The 20,837-nt window shown below is 36.5% G+C and overlaps 1 protein-coding gene across 2 annotated transcripts in view; it reads right to left on the reverse strand.

Annotated features, from left to right (window-relative positions):
- Irsp53 (Insulin receptor substrate 53 kDa) overlaps window positions 1-20,837 on the reverse strand; it is a 211,772-nt gene that overhangs the window by 181,405 nt on the left and 9,530 nt on the right. Inside the window, exon 1 of one of the 2 annotated variants that reach the window (XM_076764644.1) lies at window positions 4,237-4,462. The exons of the other annotated variant lie outside the window; for it this stretch is intronic. The gene's annotated coding sequence lies outside the window, so the exon portion shown is untranslated. Of the gene's footprint in view, window positions 1-4,236; window positions 4,463-20,837 lie in introns of those variants that run through there. 2 annotated transcript variants of the gene reach the window in all.

A 20,837-nucleotide genomic window follows, 5' to 3' on the forward strand; every position in this document is an offset into this window, starting at 1 on the left:
CCTCGGAGCGATAAAACAGACCGCGATGAGAACGAATATTCATTCTGGTTAAGGAAGGAAATTACAATCGCGAAGGGATAAAATGGGTACGGATGAGAACGAATAGGACCTCGAAGGAAATTGTTCTCTGGACGTTTGAAATACAAATGTTTTACTGTCAGAGGAACATGAAAAGTCCTGACACCTTCGTTTGTATCGTGAAAAATGTGATTCGGTGTCATCGATCAAATTGATACAATAGATATCTTCAAAATTTAACATGAATTAACTAGTCGAACTGCTTTACACTTTATAAGAAAATTTTATTTCATTCTGAAACTGTATTGCTATTCATGGAGCCGCTGTAAATGCAATATGCACGGTTCAGTCGTCTGCATTCAACAACTTCTGGTCCAGCATAATTTGATCTGGGATCTACATAAATTTACCAACCACGGTAGGAATGAATTGCGCAAATTGCGTTTTTTCTAATAACAAGTTTGAACGTGCAATTGTGTTTCTTCGTGCATTCGAAAGGGAGGGCACTAAAGTACGAAGCGACGAATAAAACGATCTCAATTATCGTTTTTTGGTAGGTCACTCGATACATATACGTCTATTTTGACAACAAAAGTATAAGAATTGTACTAATTTAATTCTACATGCAATAACTAGATAAGCAATTAAGTTAAAAATCATAATAATATCCCATATAAAAAGACAAAATACAACATTGTGCACGAGTCTCCTCTTACACAGAAATGTTTTATTTTACTAAAAATCTGCGGGTTTGGAGTTTCGTTGAAGTTCCACGATGTAAAACTTCGTTCGCCAACTTTTTCACGGTCGAACAAAATAAATTTTTATCGCAGAGAAAAAGGGTTTGCGCGGCCTATTGGAAGAAACTCTTCCAATTGCATTGCAAAAACAAGCAAAACAAGACGTGTAATCTTCAGAAATGTAGCCACGCTTAAACGAAAAACCACTTTTCAGATTCTTAAATTGCCTCCAACGAGACGATTGTACGAAATTCCAAACCCGTTGGCTCGAAGAAAGCCGATAAAAATCGCAGGTGCGCGCTTTCAACTTAAAAGCAATCGCGTCAAAAGGAGCCTCCCCCGTCTACGGTGATAATTCCCAGTTAAGACGTCATCAGTTAAAACGTCGGGTACTTATTTACAGCGAAACGTAATATTCGTGCAACGGTTTATTTGCATAATCAAAAAAGTGCGGGACGAGAAAAGCCTTCAAAAGACGTTCCTAAATAGGAAAAGCAATCTCCTGTGGGTTGCCTCCGATGCTACGTTATTAACGCACCGCCTTACCCTCCAACCACACCACACTTAAAAATGTTCGGTGAAGCTTGTTCACAACTGGACATCGAACATCCAATTCCAATTTAAAATCATTTACAAAGAACGCTCGTCGTTAATTGAAAATCACTTTTGATTTTAATGTGATTCTGCATAATAATATTACATTGATTTCTGATAATATATGTGGAATATTCGAGATATACAGGGCGTTCAGCCACCCTTGGGAAAAATTTTAATGGGAGATTCTAGAGGCTCAAATAAGACGAAAATCAAGCATACTAATTTGTTGATCGACTGCTTTTCCAGTTTGATTCAGAAGAATATATCAACGCTGTTTTTTAAAAGAAAAAAGCCATTCGGTCTTTGTTTGATAATCGTTCGAAGCGAAGGTCTGATAAGGAAGAAAGCATTATTTTCTCACGACAATGCATTATGCGGACGACAGTTAAAATTCATGAAATTGGATTTGAATTGGTAACGGCGTATCCTATTTTCCAGACAGAATTTTCTATGTTCCTTGGGTTGAAAGAATTCTTGGCTAAACGTAAACTTCCTTTAAATAAAGAAATGACAGGTACAGAGAAAAACTATCTTGTACATCTCGACGAATCGGATTCGGATTCTTCAAATAGGAATTCTATAAACTATTCGCGAGATAAACATGGGGAATCATGTTTAATGACGACACTAATAAAAATAAAAGTAAATAGAGGGATATACAAAAAACGTTTTTGTTGGACGACTAGTGAAACAAAAATTAAAGATAATAATTCTATAATAGTTCAATGCTACGTTTAATTGCAATGCTTTATATTCGTCCAATGCAAAATATATCTGATACGAAATAGAGAAATATTAAGACCAACAATTTCTGCTTTTCATTAAATTGATGAAAGCACGTTAGTATTTTTAGCGGGACCTCGAATATCGAAACATAAATTATCCGATATTGATTATCGCACGCTCATAATTAATCCCAACTCTGCTTTCCAAATATTTGTATGACTGTTCTAACTCTGTTTTCATATCGAATATATTCCTACGAATTAACATCCACTTTAGAGTCTTAATTCCATTTTGTATTTGCATTTTAAATAAAATATAATCTTCGACAAAAGTTCATTTATTGTTTAACTTCTTTAAGCATCTAACCAATAGTGAAATAACATTTCTCAAAATATCTGATAGCTACAATTAAATAAATTCGGAGATATTCTCCCAAACACATTGAATTTTAAAATTTTTTAAATCTTGTAACATGAAAGTTGTTATTGAAATTAATTTCCTAATGATCGTAAGAAGATTGACAAATATCGTGGATATCAGTTGAGATTTTTGTTTCTTTCAGACAAAATAACTCACTTCTAAAGAAGTTAACGCACAGTTTGAAGTTCGAAATACAGACGATTGCAAAAAGTAAACTGCACCTCGAGTTCGCATTGTGACTCGACAGAAATTGAGTTTCGGGTTCTGCGTTGCTCGATAAGAAGCTCTTTTCGATTAGCCGGAAACATAGAAACTTTACGCGAAATCCACTCCGTTGTTTCGTTTTATCTCGAGTTATCAATCATTCCAGCGAACTTTTACGTGTCTCGTGCTTTCTTTCTGGACGCGAAAGAAGATGAAAGCTAAACATTTACTTGCAGTACGTGAGAGGTGGATATAACTTTTCAAAGTTCTACGCCCTTTAACGTAAAATTTATCAAAGTTATTATCAGATACAACCTTGATTTATCATTTAAATTTAGACAATTATAATCACGATAAATTATGTATATCGTGGTAAAAATATGATATTATAGAAACGTGTATGCAGCGAAAATACACTAAAGAAAAATGCTACATCACAGATTCATTAATTACATTTTTTCAAATTTATGTCTGACAATATTTAAAATATTATGATGTATTGCGAAAATGATGGTTTCGATTTCTCTCCCAAACACGTTCAACAGCCCCAAATTACTGGCACAGGGAAAAAACTAACTGACCGAACACATATCGAACACTGTCAAACGTCAGCGCCAAAACAGAATTTATGTCCTTATAAAATAACAAATAATTCATGGCCAGTGGACACTCAGTGTGAAAAATCAAACTCGTATTTAGACCATAATACGTGGTTAAATACGAGACGCGAATATGTCTACTTCTACAATAGAGCACTATGATAAAAAATCGCGTTGTTTCTATCGTATTGTAAAGAAATCTTTACAAAAATCTTACATTCGTTTAATAACACGAAAAGAGCGACATACATTAAGAGAAAGGTTCCTAAAATTTTCAACGATATTTGTTAAAAATATATAAAATTGTTTTTCACTACATATTTGCATCTAAACCTATTACTGTACATATCACAAATGTAATTATTAAAAATATATAAATATAAATGGATAAAACAAAGTACGAAGTTATTTTTAAAATATTTTTCTACAAAATTTACACGTCATGTCCAACACGATAAATTGTTATGGCGTTAAAAAAAAAAAACGAACGCTGTAACAGGAAAATTTCATTATTTTTCAAATTTTCGATCACATCGCGAATTAGTTACCTGCCCGAACACAATTTTACTTTTTAAAACCAACGATGCGAACCATTACACTTACAACAATGTTACATACACGATAACTTTTAATCCAAATAAAAGCATTTTCGTCTCGAACAAATCTAATAAACGAGAGCACCGTCATTATTTTCTGAAACTCTACGACCACGACGATGGCCAAGAGAAAAAAATACTAATTGGAACTTTTTACGAACGTCACAAATTATTAACATTTATTACAAAATCGCTCTTCGTTTATTTCCATGAAATATCAAAGTAAGCACTATAATAGGAATCGACGCTAAAAACACGTATGTATTGTTTTGGCGTAAACGAGTACAGTTCGAATTGCGTCGAATCTTAAAAAAATCGCGCGTTTTCGATACTCACGTCAGCCGATGGGCCGAGCCGGAACGTTCGAAATAAACTCTTTGCAACTCGATGAAACTACGATCACCAATAATGAAAACACGCTGTTTTCGAATTCACGTACAACTCACACGTAAACAATGGACGTTCGGTAAACAATAAACGCACGAAACGATCGCGAGAGTCGCTGTTTTTCACGATCGAACCGACCACGACAGATTGACGAACAGAAACAACACATACAGTACGGCGCGCGCGGAGCGACTAAACCTGTTCCGAGTCGCAGAGTCGCTGCAGGCCAGCCGACTTCAGCCGAATCGGCCGAAGGGCTTCGCTCGTGCGAGATCGTAAGGATTCAGCGCGACCACGTTGCAAAACCACGTTTACTTTACAGGCCCGCGAAATATTGTGCCAACGACGTTGTGCATAATGTTGTGATAACTATAGCTCGATGACAACACCTTTCAATGCGAATGTGAATGGTACTTTCAACGTTCTGCAGCCACCTTCGATATTCGAGCGATTGTCAACGAGTGCGGTGGCGCGTATATCAAATGCTGATGTCTGTCGTTAAGTTTCACAGGAAACGACACTTCTACAATTTTCTAGCAGGCCCTGGATTCAGATTTCTATCTATTTATTTCAGAGTCGTGAATTTTTGGCCTCTAATGACAATACTAAACGATCTTGCAAAAGTTTAATCAGAATCCTTGCATCGGAATGCAAAATAATCAAATTCAGATTTGTGCCAAAATTTTTTATTTGTATATACAGGGTATTCGGCTACCCCTGGGAAAAATTTTAATGGGGGATTCTAGAGCCCAAAATAAGACGAAAATCAAGAATACCAATTTGTTGATGAAGGCTTCGTTAAACAGTTATTAACGTTTAAAGTTCCGACCGTACTGAATTTTTTTTTCGAAAATGCGTAGGATTTTGGGGGTACGTGTAATGACCAAAAATTATTGTAATCGACCCCTGCAATCGGAAATAATTTTTTTAGAACGATTTTAAAAAATTTTTTTCTCGCCGAAAAATTTCAGTACTCGAATTTTTTTCTCGAAAGTGCGTAGGATTTCGGAAGTATGTCTATTCACCAAAAATGATTGTAATTGACCCCCGCAACCGAAAATAATTTTTTCAGAACGATTTGAAATTTTTGAATTTAATTGTTAATAACTTTTTAACGAAGCCTCCATCAACAAATTGGTATTCTTGATTTTCGTCTTATTTTGGCCTCTAGAATCCTCTATTGAAATTTTTCCCAGGGGTGGCCGAACACCCTGTATGTGGAGGATCTAGCTAGCCAAAATTAATTTCTACTTTTAATTGGATCACAATGTATTGTTTTGTGCTCATTGATTTGTGACTACGTTTTCACGGTTTCTAACTTCAAGTTTATAACGTCGATGTTATATCTCTTACTTGAACGAGTACGTGTTTACACGTTTAGGTGTATAGAAGTTGAAATAGCGTAACAACTTTCGACCAAAGTGACGTAGAATTTCCTGTAGAAATTAAATACTCGGTTGTGGTGAAGTTGCGATCCGAACGTTTAATTTATCCGGGAGATTAATTATGAATTCAGAAACTATTTCCATGTTTGTTGCGACATATTCGCGACCTATTCGAAACATAGTCATGTAATAAACATCGCACATTCAAAATGCTCTGAATAAACATGAAAAGTTGTATTATTACATTTTTCACTCGACATCGTTGTACTTAATTCGTTCACACGTCTCTTAACGTCGTTTTAATTACAGTGTAATAACTAAATGGCACTCAAAAAAGGACTTTAAATTATATAATTAAAATCTTTCCTCGTGTAACAAATCTCTTTGAGTTATGCTGACATTGGCTTTAAAATTAAGTACAAAGTAATTCTTTTCAGTGTTTTAATTATGCTCGAATGTAAGTACCCTTATCTGCTTCAGAACAGCCCATAATTATTCGCTTTCACATGTTTGGTTACATAAAAAATCGCCGAAAAGAGAAATTTGCACTATTAGAAACGATCAAGTTTCACCTGATCATACGCACTGCGTGGCAGTGGTAAGTTAAAAGATTGCAACATGTGTTTGTACAATGTGCCTAAAAAATAACTGAATTTAACAATATCAATTAAATCTGACTTGGCTAAACAAATTCATTAAAACTCGAAGATAATTTTGTTGAAGCGTACGACTTGGACTTTAGCATAAGTAGAAACAGTCGGTAGTGGACAGACATGCTAGATCAACTCGTATTCGATCTTCAATTTTCAAATTCAATTATCTAAAAACGAAGCCTCAAATGAAATGATTTTATCACTGATTTTTTATTTGGTTTTTCATGTAGCATTACCCCCTATATATACATATATATTGTATATATAAGGTGGAGTATTCAAGACAAGTCACCCGGATAACTCGTTTACTTTTAAAGATAGAAAAGAGTGTTTCAGGCAGCAGTTGATTGATTTCATGGCAGACATAGAGCGGAGACGTTTTTTTTGGTTCTGGATGGAAACGCCAAGGACATTTAAAGGTCATTAATTTTTCTTCTTTTCTGATAACCGAGGAAGATATAAAAGACCGTGCAAGAGAAACATGTAGACGAAGATAAAACCAGGGATACAATATTTCATCAATTATATGTATTTCAAAAGTCATGTTTCCCAATGTGTTCGAAAAGATATTTAAAAATAAATGGATTTGCAAATTGAAAAGAAATATTTCCACTTATAATAGCCTTCCATCGTAATCGCATTGTGACTGTTTAAATTGGATTATTGCAATTGGTACCACTCTATTCTGTTCTCCAATTATTTCAGTGTCATTGATCCGCCATCGTCAATGTTTAAGTTCGAGGCACTATTGACCGAAGATGTCCTCAAGTTTATGAGGTCACGTCGAAAGGAGGACTGGAATTCATTGGCTCTCGTTGGAATGTGGTAAAGGCCGGAATGAAGGTCGAATAAGCCTCTCAACCGGTTGTCACAATCTCCACCTAGTCGTGTTCCGAATCTAATGGAGTCGGTAAGTACATGTAAAATTTCTACATTTTCCAGCGATGACAAATTTATATAAAATCGTGTAAAGAATATCGTCGAAGAAAATAAAGATAGAGACCTTCACTTATACAAATTAATTAATTAAATAAAAACTGGACTAATGATATCCAAAATTCCCAGAAAATTCTCGTCTTTAACTTTTAATTTCAAAGTTCGGTACCTCTTTCATTCAAACATCAATAATTCATGATTTTTTACCAACTTCCGTGAAACCCATCTCAATGGAATTTTCTTAAGTAGTTATCGGTATTCTCTCAAAACTGATTATTTTCTTAATGCTGAAACTTCATCACATTATTAGGAACCTTTTAAGTAGACACGATTATAAGTTGAAATGAAAGTTTCTTGAAAGAAACGGAATCGAAAGCATTCAGCGCCAGTATCGACCCACTTTTATACTTCAAATTTATAAACTGCTTTTGAATTTATTATTTTTTATTAATATAAATTCCAAATTTCAACGTTGAATGAAGCTACACGACTGAAGTATTTCATCTCGTTTTGCAAACCACACCAACTTTTGGGTTTTAAATTTCGATGAAAATGTTTAATCGCGTCGTTCTCTAGGTATATATACTTTCATATTCATACGATATTAAAAACTACGTTTACACATTTTTAATGGATTACATCGAAACATTTCAACCAAAACCGTTTTCAGCTCGTCCTTTGTTTACACACAAATGCATTTTCTCTATTTACACTCTGCTTAAATGGAAAGTAAAACAGAATTAGCTTCGCGTTTCACGTGTTGAACAAACAGATTCAGAGATAATGGCATGAAAATATTAAAATGGCAATTTATACTTCGACGGGAGCAGTAGCCGAAAGATTAATTCCATTCGTTAGAGGTATTATATTACTGCGAAACAAAGTAAATACTCGAATTAATGTAAATCCAAGAATGTAGGAAATTAAACGCTATTTGTTGTCGTTTTGCGTCAGAGGAGCCTTAAAAAATTTATCTCGATCAATCGGTTATGCAAACGAGCGCGAACTCTGTAGGGTCGGCTTGAATTGGAACCTCCCTTGCGAATCGGCATGAAAACACTTCGTCGAATACAACGAACTGTCAAGCGAAGCACGTATGTTCCCTAATTACACGCGCGGGACGTGTGCGTACACCATTTCGAACAGGTCCGAGGCTGGTACATCGGTTCGTTACGCATCGGATCGAACTACAATTTACGTAGTCATTCGGCGTGTACCAGCACGCTTGCACGCGTTAATCGTGACTTATTTCAATTCTTCAATTGTCCTCGCGCCAACGCTTGCAAATCTGTTTAATTCCCGTCCAGCCCTTTGGAACGATTCCACTCAAAGGGTCCAGATTGAAAAAGGAATAATCGGGCTTTTAATCAAAATTTTTTTACGCGGACGCCGAGGGTTTGGAATGTCGTCAATTTTCACGAAAAATTTTGCAATACCCGAAAAACTGTAAAAATTCGTTTTAATATACTATCTAATAGAGTGCTAGTTTCGAAAGGGCGAAGAATTAGAATCGTTTTATGAATTCTTTCCTCCATTTTTTGCTTCAGTCTTTCGAGTGCACCATTTGCCCCGGTAAATAATTCGTACTTTCTTTCCGGGACTTGAATTTCACGAGCATCGTCAAGAAGCACTTAGCGTATCTTTCGTATCGTTCAAGATTTATACACAACATTTCGCATAATTTTAAATAATAATAATTCTTACTCAAAGAGTTCCTTCTATTACATTCAACGGAAGAAAGTAAGATCGAACCGAAGAAAGTGTTTGCTTAGATGCATAGTTTATAGTGCGTCAAGAGTTACTCTTTCCACCGCGACGACTTTCTTCTGCTCGGTATTAGACGCGAATGTCGCGCATTTTAATAGTATAGTAGTTATTTATGTAACAACTCGACATCTAACAAAGAAGAATTCGTTATTTTAAAACTATTCGAGTATGATACTGGTCAAAATAGTGCATACAAAGTTTTGAATTCGTGTCAGCAAACACGGTTCTCTTCGTGAGACACTTTGAGTAATTGCACGTCGCATCGAATTAGGTGAATTTACGGAGTCATCCGATGCGATGAGCCGAACTGATGCTCCAGGCAACGATGTGAGTTAATCGTAATTTCATCTGATCAAGCTTGATTAAACTTGCTTGTATTTGGTTGTGCTTAACGATGCTTGTTTCTGATAAATTGGGCATGCACCGTGTAAACCTCGTACGATTCTGGGAGAAGTAGACCTTAATTTATTATTGCTTTTACGTGAAATGGAGGAATATCGAAGCAATACACAAATATTGATTCTACGTATATTCTATCTCATCCTGAATTATGAAAAATAGTAGTAGAAAACTGTATTATGCATGTGATTCGAAGACCAGAAGACCACGTGCACAAGAAACTTCCAAGCAACGTATAAATCTTCGTTCTACGTGCATTCCACATTATGCAGAATAGGGGAAAAATAATAAAAGAAGAATTTATTGCGAATGTGACACGAAGACGGAAATATCGACTACGTAGGCAAAAGAAAAAGAAATTTTAGATTCGAAGAAAACAAGTTTAACTTATGATTTATCTGAATATAATATTCAATAATCACCGAACCAGTTTAATATCTCTGTATGTTTACGAATTGTAATTAAGTTACCTTTTCAATTACAATTTATTTATTTTTCTAGTAAAGTGAAACCAATGCATATTGGGTATACACTAACGTAGCAACGTGGCAAATGATTCAGACATTTCTCGAATGTCTGCGTACATTCGAAGTCACGTTACCTAATTAAAAAAAATCATCTTTGTGAGACGCGGTAGAATAAACCATGATTTCACGGAACTCTAAGATCGTCGCGAGCTGCGTCGAGTTGCAATTTACGGAGTCGTTTGGCGCGTTTCAACGAGTTAACGCTGCAGGCGACGACGCGAGTTGCTCGTGACTCGGTCTGATTAGGCTTGCTTATGCTTCATTAAATTTAGCAATGAGTGCTCCAAGGCAAATCATGTTAACCTAAGCATAACTTCCAGAATATATAAGCTGTTCTTGTTCGTTAGTACTTGTATATATGTGCCTGTACTAATCAATAATAAAATCAATTTCAATAAAATAAGAACCCGTATGGTAATATTTACCATAAGTTGTGAACATACCTGCGCATCCGTTAAGATGAATTCATCGAGTGTAATAAATTAACAGAACGAATAAATATTATAATTATTTTTCCTGCACCACTGAATGGTAAGATCAAGTTCGTGAGTAGAAAGGATAAATCGAATAGTTTGGTGGCATTTTCAGTTTTCCAAAAGTTCTGAATTCATATCCAGGAAATTATTTGTAACGCAATTACACCGATACATAATAACAAGTGTTCAACTAATAGGAATAAAATACTGGGTTCTTAGAAATAGTGATCGTATACTTTTCGAATTTAATTACCATGAAATTAAGGATATCAGTTTCTTACAGGGCAATAAGGAAGTGTGCACCGCTTTCTAGGGAAATCATTGGAATGAGTACGACAGTACATGTATATATGAACTATCTGGAGCACATTAAACCGTCATTAGGGTGTTACGTTTGACGTTAATCGGGTTCTGTACCTTCACCGAGATATAAATTCAATTATTGCTCAATTTCGACTTGAATTTTATCATTATTTAGGAGTTTTGATCGTGGAACAGTCCTCGTAAATAAATATAAAAAAAATAAGGTTATAAGATTGTTTGAAAAAATTCTATCTTTCTTTCTATCTGCAATTTCTAAGCCAAACATGGAAGTGGCTGGTATCTTGTAGACAACAGTGTATGTATCTAACTTGGAAGATAATAAACCGAAATTCTGATGTACTTGTTAACCAAACAACGCACTGCAATCGACGTCAGTAATTTTAGGCGTCTCCCGAAGCATGCGACGCTTCTCGTCAGTTCAAAAGCCATCGCATCGCCGTGAGCGTCGACCTGAAATGTCGCAACTTCGTCACCGTTAGGTATGGTTATTACCTCCTGTTAGGTTAGACACATATTATGCAAATTTGAACGTGTACACTCCGAGTCTTCCGCCATTTAATAGTAAACTACTTTGCACCGATGTCGAGACGCGAACGCATACTTTACGTAGTTAATCTACTTACTGACGTTACTTGAACAAATGAAAATTATCGAGATTCATTATTTATGATTGCATGAAAAACTTTATACAAGAAAATTACATCTAAAGGGTGTAACGATAGACAAATCCTTTCCCTAGGCCACTTTTACGAAGTTTTAAGGTCATTTATATTTTTTAAATGAAACCAATTATATCTTTTTGAATGAAAAATTATTTCTTATTGATTTCCTTAATTGTACTGTGTCTACTATACACAAAATTCACGGTACATCCGCGTTGCATCCTTGAACGTGCGTAACTAAAATCGTTTGCTTGTAAGGTGCACTTTCTGCGCGGGAACTTTCTCCAATTTATTTTTAATACAATCGCAAGTCATGAACACGAGGTGCCGTATTCTTGCTTTCTCGAATTTACGAAAGTCAACCGAGCTGAAAATATATCGAAATAAAAACGAGAGAAACACGCGCTATGAATCACTAGCTGGCCTTAATTGCGTTAGTACGTTTTTCTACATTCCATTTGAAACTCATTCAAAATTTCACAATATTTTATACGCGGAGAATTGTTTGATATAAAAACATTGATATAAAAAGCAAGAATGTTCTTATTTTTGTTATGGAAAGCGTACAAATAAAAATTATAAAGTTTTGGAATTTAATTCGAAATTTGCTTGAAGTTCAATGTGCACAGTATAATAATTTAAAATACTTCAGACGATCTAGCAATGAATGAATGAAAACAATGCTTAATTTGAATTTCAGCTCATACTAATGGTTGCAAATTTACCTTACAATCTTATTTACGATCTCCATTAAAACCACATAAATCATCGAATACCAGAAATACGTTCAAGAAAAAAGAGAACATAAATAAAAATGGCTATAACTTAGGAACGGGGTTAAACGAGCCATACGTTCAAACAAATTGTTTTCATTGTTTTTATGTCTCCTATCCATCACTGAAGCAGGTATTACGAAACACCCTATATACTCAGCTGTATGACATTCGTGTAAAGTGATCTCACTCGCACACGTCATTTTCACAAATGTAACTGAATAACGAAAAACGAATGTTTATGGTGATTCAGTCCTCCCATTTTATAACATCGAAATATCGACGCCGACTGTTTCGAATTCTGGTATAGATATTTCGCCAGTTAACTTAATTTGTTGTTCCGAAATAACGTTCATAGACACAAGTGCAATGACCCCGCGTACACACCGAAAAAGAAAACGAATTGAAACTGTCTATGGACTATGCCCGCTCGCAATGATTATAAATTGCGCACCATTAATACGCTAGATTGTGCCAGTTGCGCCTGATATCAGCATATCGATCTCTCCTTTATGAGTTTTCATCGATGTACTCGAAACAGCATAACAACTCGGCTAGTTACGAACCTACGTACTCGTATACATTCGTTCTTTATTATCATCACGCACGGTGCCTGGGATTTGCAGGGATCGACCATTCCACTTGACATTTACAATTTTTCTCCTTTTTTTTTTCCTTTTCCCTCCCCTGGCTTGTCGTGACAACGATTGTTTGCACGACACGCCTACTGTAAAACATCGCGTACCAGCCGCGCGTTTGTTCGCAGATATATCACGAAAGTTAACTGCATTCGCGGGGAAAAATTGCAGACTACCTATGCTCCCGATAGAACGATAAATGGGTTCAATGTGCGTTACGTAAGTGGGTCGAACGACTGCTGTTGTGGAACTTTACGGAGATCACGAGATATAAAGTAAGGAGTGTTGTAGAATTATGGAAACACGATACAGATCAAATTTACGCATGGCTAATTAGAGAACTTGTAAATTTTGTTATACTTTACAGAAAGTTGTCTCTCGGTTACGAAACAAGTACTTTTTTTTTCATTTCTTTCTAAATATATGATATATGCTTGGCTTTATTATCGCATAATTTTGTAATAAATTTATCGATAGGAAAGTTTAAAGAGCTTAAGTTTGGTGTACATATCTTGTACTGTTCAAGATTAGGAAATTCCCCAAACTATTCTATTTCCGGCGGTCCGCCAAATATGCATATTCATACAAACGAGTTTCGTAGAGATGGCTGAAATTGTAGAGTATGGTCGAATGTCTAACTCCTGTCGAGAGACGCTGTACCTGTGCACCAATGTTATCTGTGATTCATCGTTGTAACGTAACTGAGAAACACGAGGGCACTTAAGACTCTAACATCGCGAACTAACTTATACAATAAGACGCATTGCTTGAGTTAGCGTCCGTACAGTGCTTCGCGGTTAAACTTTTCGAATTACCTTGTACAGCTTTCACGTTTTGCAGAAACATACATATTTTCAGCATCGCTAAAACGAGAAAGGTGTGTTGCACTTTTAAGGAATTCGAGAAACGTCCGGGACTTCTGAAAATAAAGAAAACACCGAGAATTCATCATATTACGGAAACGTAAACAGTGTTCCGTTTCTCTAACTGATCCGAGCATAGCGATAAATTAACATATTCCACGGTTCCACGATAAGTTTAATTTTCTGCTGCGACAAACACGCAGATACGTTTCTTGTTCGTTTATTCCGCGGGTTACGGCGCTAATGTGTTAACTGCGGGAGTCAAGACAATGATATTTCAGGGAAAAAGAATGTTAGTGTATTCTCATGAATGAAATATTAGATTATACGACCTCTGTTGCCTGAATGCTGCAGTAATTAAAATTACAAAAAAAGAAACTCGCGCACGCTGTGCCCGGGTATTAATTAAACAACCTCGAGGACGAGCGACAATTTTTTTCAATCTACGGACCATAAAAGTATTGTAATAAACACTAGCTCGGTCAACATTATCTATCTTAAAATATCTCGTCTATAAATGTTAAATATTTTACCTTCAGTTTTAGACTAAAAAATATTTCATTAGAAAAAGTTCAAGGATTAAACAGAAAATGTTCAACTAGCTTTCCTATCTTTCACAATAGCAACTCAAAATGTTGTTCTTTCGTAATTAGAAAATCTCGACGCTTTGATTCTCTAGTACATCCACTCTACGATCATCGCGCGATAAATCGTCGCGTTCGTGTTCCCCGTAAAAGACAAATAGACGAAACAACCCGGTGTTACGATCACGCTGAAAGCAACGGCATCTGCCATAAATAATATCCACGCGTCATTAACACGAATCGTCAGGACAGTGGCGAAGTAACAAGAAAACCCCGACGCTGTAGCGCCGGGACGTGAGAGTCTTACAAGCTACATTTATCCCACGTGGGTTTGACAGGCCTAATGATGGATACCATGGAACCCCCGAAGGCAAGGTCGACCCTTCGCGAAGAAAATCCAGTCAGAGGCCGCCCTCTTTGCGTCACGCTACTACGCGCCGCGACGCCCCGCGTCACGACGGTGCAATATTTTACGGCTTATTTACTTTTCGGCAACGTCAGAGACCCCGTGAAACGGTCACGTGCCGCGCTCTTTCACGGCGAAGAAACGCGCGTCGATAAGAGGAAAGTAATGGATACAGTAGTTGGCTGGGAAATTTATTCGCGCCCGAATGGAGACGGCCCCCAAGCAACGCAGCAACATTATTGAAACCTTCCTTTCGATCTCCTGTCGCGAACAAAGGGATTCGTATCGTCGTCGAGCATCCCCGAAACGGTCGTCGGGACCCGAAGAACCGTGTGCTTGGATTCCTGTTTCCTCCCCTTTTCGACCTCGTAGACAGGAAAACAGACGGGAATACTTTATTCCGTTATTACCGGGAGCGTGATAAAATATTTTGAAAACTTTTTAACTATCCATTCTATAGTTTCTTCGAAAAAAATTCTGAATTATCACGCGATTAGCTTGAATTAGTCCCAGATACTTGCACGTAACAATATTATCGAAATTTATAAAATGTATCTAGAATGAAAGGGAACCTCAAGAACGATTGAAATTGCTTAAGTAAAAAACAAGAAGAACTTTGACGATTGGATCGACTGGAGTACCGCAATTCATTACGAATGAATAAATAAAACGGATATTTGAGCCATCGAGTGCCGTAGTAAATTATATAGCAGACGAACTAACAAGTTTCACGAGTCGCATTTACGAACTGCGATTCGTCAAGGGCTGCACTGAATGTTGAAGTAAATAATAAATAAATCAAAAAATATAATTTACTGACTTCGAAGATTGATAATGCTCTTAGTAAGAACGAAGTACATATTATGAAAATGAAGTTACTAGAATCTAAAAGCTACTTTATTTATAATATTGCTCACTTTAAAAAAGTAGTTTCTGAACCTCAAGAACCACGTCGTAAAAGTTCACGAACCGCGTTATGACCATGCTCTGTTATATACTGTAACGAGGTCATTCGACACCGATGCGATCACATCTGCACTTAATGTCAGGGATTTTGGTGAAATTGATATGTGATGTGGTCCACGCAAAATTAGGGGGGTTTGAATCATCATTCTTTTGGTTTCGAGTTCGTTTAAACGATACGTGGACGTTAGATTTACAACTTTTGATCGTTTCAGTATATTATAAATTCTGAATAAGTCAAACTTCAATGAAAAGAATTAATAAAACGCATAATATGGAACTGGGACAATCGCGAACTCATTTATCATTCCATTAATGATAAGCAATAAAATTAAAAAATTATCATCTACGTGCCTGCTGCGTGACACATCGCCTCTCTCAGCTTGGACACACCTGCAGGTAACAATATAAATTCGTTACGAATTTCGCGGGGTCGTAAATCTCGCTACGCGTTGTCGCAACGATGCAAGAATTAATTATCGTGGTCAGACCAATAACATAAGATTGATTCATAGGTATAAATAAATTTTGTAATACTAATAATTGTCGAGCATTGACCATGATGAGAGAATAACAGGTAGCGATAGATAAATTCAAGTAACAATAGATATTAATGTTTTGTCGTAATACTTCAATTATGCATAATAAAAGAACTAATCGAAGTATCAAAATAACACACAATTTATATCACCTTTCGTTTAATAAATCATCTCGGGGCTCCCCTTTTTCCCTCCTAAAAGTCCAAAAGAATTTGTTACGCGTGAAAAGATTAACCCTCCCCTTGGACCGTTTAATTTAAAACAAAAATGAAGTCGACATCTTCATCGATGTCTGAGTAAACAGTTACACTTTATTTGCTCCACGTGGTTCAGAAATCTTTCAATGTATTTGCGTACCGTCTATTTGACTAATTGTTCGGGGAGTGTGAATCCGACCCTTAACGTAAACATAAATCGTGTGTTATTGATTGGTCGTACGGAATGGCGAAATATTGTGGGAGTTACTTCCGATACGGTGTTGTTATAGGAGAGGGAAGGTTATTATTTCTTCCCTTCATGCGTTGTCTTGGGATTTTGGAGCAACTTGCTAAAGTTAACAGTGAACATAGTCACCATTTAGAGACTATAACTCTATAAAAATAAAACATAACTGAGATACATAAATGTTCAGGGGCAAGATATAAAATAAAAATGCTGTTAATGCACCTAATCTCAACTAGATTCCTCACAACACGGTACTAGTAATGATATAAAACTAACGAAGATTCGATAATTGAAATACCAATATCGTTGTAAAACGATGGTCTCGACTTTTATTTGCAAACTCACGATACAGATAATAGAAAAGATAGTAAATCAGGGTAAAATTGAACGAACCAAGGAGTATAAAAATTGTCGGTTGCTTTTGTCAACGATTCTAGATTAAAATGTCCTGTAGATATTGATACCAACGATGTTAATGCAACGAATGGAATGCCAGAGATGAAGCGCGTAGGACGAAGCGAACTCGCGGAGATGTTAAATCGATCTTACGTCTGGTCGTTGGGGAACAATTCAAGTAGAACGTATATATACGTTTACATAACTATCTTCGTATGAGGGACGAAGAAACCATAGACGAGATCCGGGATGGTTGAGTCGAAAGCTTTTTCACGGTGATGCACATCGCGTGTTTCGCCAAAGTGTCAGCGAGGGGTATTCAAAACAGGCATTATTCAAAATTTTCGATAAAATTATTGTTCACCCGGAAAATGCATCAGTCGATGCAGAGAAGGAATGGATTTCAAACGATTTTTTCGCTTATTTTGAAAGTACGTCAAAAATACTCGAAGTGATATTATACAAAATTAAGAATGTCAAATATCGTCTAGTCGCGCGTATCTCTATATGCTCGTTACTTCTAAATTTCAGTCAATTTACGGTTTGTAAACTTGCGGTCGGCGCAAGGCTATTAGTAGCTATTGATTATTTTATAACTCATCAATCATTCCCTGTTAATTTTCGTAACATATTTCGTTCATTATCTGTTACTAATCAATATGTGCCAGTCATTAATCCATGTTCTGCCGTACTCCAATATTTAGCAACGAAAAATATAAGTTTCAAACATACTCTCCCAAAACGTAATATTAAAAAAATAACCCTTCCATAATTTCCATTCTCCTATGAATTCCACGCAAATGTTAATTCGTTAATTCTTTTTCAAATTTCTGTAGAATCGTACGATTTCAAAATTCTGAAGGAAAACCTGCACGGAAAGTTTTAAAAATATCTTATTTTGATTTGAAATGTCGAAGACCTTGTTCCCATCGCTAGCTCTCAGTTTTTCGACACCCTTTCTCATTCTCTCCTTGCTCCATTAAACATCTCTCTTGCACTGTATCCATTAGGAGCATCATAATCTCGGAGTTGTCGGGTATAGCCTTTGCAAAGACAATAAAACGCGCGACAGCAATTTGAATACTCGAGATCCAAATGCGAGTCTAGAGACTTACGAAACGAAAATCCGTGGGACGAACGAACGGATGTTTTCAGCGTCGCGCGAAGATTAGCGTGCAGAGTGTAGAAATGTCACAGTCTCTCGAAATTTTGTGCCGTTTCCCACGAGTTTCAGCGTTCTTTGCTGTATATCGCGACGTATTACGCGCACGGAACATTAAAAGGCAGAGCAAACGTCCTGGTCGATTAGCATACGCTTTAAAATCCGCTCGGAAGCTGCGTATTATTAATACGTTATTTTGCATAATGCATGATGGAAGGAGCCCTCTTTCTTTCCTTCCTTGTTCGTGATCTAGCTCGTTCGTCTTTGTCGCGACAAGGAATCGTGAACGGAATTCGGAGGTCCTCTCGATGAGCCGGAGGACGTTTAAAAAGTAAAACCGTGCTGGAACGTGCTTGTGCAAGATTCTTAGAGACAGAAGGACAACCGGATTCCTCGAATTGTTAAGTAATGATCGCGCCTTTTGTTTTCTTCATTGGTCGATGTACTATTATCCGTTCGCTTACTCTTTTTCTTTCTTTCAATCTCGCTTCGCATTTTCTATTTCGTGCCCCCCTGTTTTATTGCTCTCTTCCAGGACTCTGTTTCGAAAACACTAAAAATGATAGTGATAAACAAAAAGGGAGACTCGAATTTTCAGCTCGTTCAGTTAAGGTGGAATTTCACAGTTCACCACTTTTCACCAAAAACATTACTAAAATTCTTTACTTCGAATTACTTCTTTTCTGACACTCACCTCGCTTCTAATTTTTTATTTCGCGCCCTTTGTATATTACTCCCTTCGCACTTCGCACCCCGACCGTGTTTCTGCTTTAAAAAAGAACTTAAATTTGCTGTTGATATTAGGTTAATTGAGAGAAATGTAACATTCCGAGTACCCTTTTACACAGCATTTGCATACGATTACAAAGCAAACTGAACACTCAGAACCTTTCTTAAAACGTAAATTATTCGTGCTTTGTTCCGAGCCACTATCAATTCTTGATACAAATATACGTATCAAAATCTAGAAACGAAGCTGTTATATTACTCTTCTTTACGTTCTCTATTTCTAGAACATTAACATGAAATTTGCACAGGATGCAAAATTCAAAGCACGAGATTAACTACTCAGAAATTCGACTGTTGCAGGGTTCGTTATCAACGCAAGCATTATGCTGTAATAGGTGTAAAGCGTAAAGCCTTCTTACAAAGTGTTTGTTCAACGCGAGAAATTTCGGCATTAACCACCGAAACCAGAATGGCCACAAGAGAGTATCGCTCGTACTGTGCTGGAAATATAAGCTTACGGGAATTTACTTCAAACGCTAAGTCCTGAAAGGCGTAATGGAGACATTTTCCGTGTAACGTCCTGAATCAGTTGTCCTTAATGCGTCCTACATTTCATTCCACGTTTCAATGGACACTTATTTCGTCTGAACGCACATCGCTGGTTGCCGTAATGGAGAAAGTTTGTACGAGGTAACCGTGATCTCGTTGGCTGATAACGTCATTTTCAAATGTTTCTTTGAACACTCTGTTAGACGTTTTCTTATTTCCGTGATTTACAATGTCCGAATGCTTTCTTTTATCGTATGTGACTTTAAGGTACTAACAAACGGACCAGAAACGAAACTGTGCTTTTCGAAGAAGTCGTAACTCGTATTATGGGTCTCGGTACGCTGCTTAGAGAATGTTTTTATTTTAGACGTACATGGCCACTCGTTTTCGACGTCAGAATCAAGATTAGAATTTAAATATTTTTTTACACATTTTCTATAGAATCTTATAATATTGAATATAAAAATACCACGTGACACTTCATCGAGTGTACAAAAATGTTGGTCTACACGAGCATAATCTCTCTTAGTAATGGATCGTTAGTACGATATCGCATTTCCTTTGTAGGATTACCATACACCACTGAGGCCACCTTTGAAGAGAGGAAATACCATGCACGAAGCCTTTAGCAAACACATTCAGAGTCCAATGCTCCGAATGCACGCACTCAGGTGTTTTTAACATACCGTGCACATTGCTGTCACTTTATCCGGCACCTACTTCGTTTTAAGCACGAAGATATCTGCGAGGTAATGGGCAAAGTTCGCGGAGTATCCACCATATTGTGTCGCGATTTTCATTACAGGTATTCTCCTTGCAATACTACCCGAAAAATCTTAATTTTCCTCTTAATTTCCTTAATCGCTCGGATAGAACTTTCCTTGCAGACGTGCTGTTAATATTGTTCACAGAATTTTTATTTTACTACGTAATTCAAATGGAAAATGTTCATGAAATATACAACGTGTGTTTCTTTCCATTACAGTAATTTTAAATCATTTTCTATATCTTTCGAATAGAATTTTGCTTGTAGATGTGTTTCCTTTCATTGAACTATTTTGTGAATGTTACATAAAGAATTTTTATTTATCGTATGATATAAATAGAAGAATTTCACATCGTTCAAATAGAGTATTTCTTCCAGATTTATAAGATATACGTTTCTTGCGATCGAGAATTTGATTAAATTTTAATTCCAGATACATTCGTAGACTTTTGTTTAATTAATGCCAAAGCGATGCGCAATTTCGTTTCCCCTTTGGCGCGGCAGATCCTCTGGAAATTCAGGGATTACCAGAATTAGAACGCCGGGGAAAAATTTGTAAAAGTGGAAGGTCATCAACGTTAACCTCAATCTGCCGAGTGAAATCCTCCT

Source organism: Colletes latitarsis, chromosome 5, assembly GCF_051014445.1.
Source record: "Colletes latitarsis isolate SP2378_abdomen chromosome 5, iyColLati1, whole genome shotgun sequence".
Classification (NCBI taxonomy): Eukaryota; Metazoa; Arthropoda; class Insecta; order Hymenoptera; family Colletidae; genus Colletes; species Colletes latitarsis.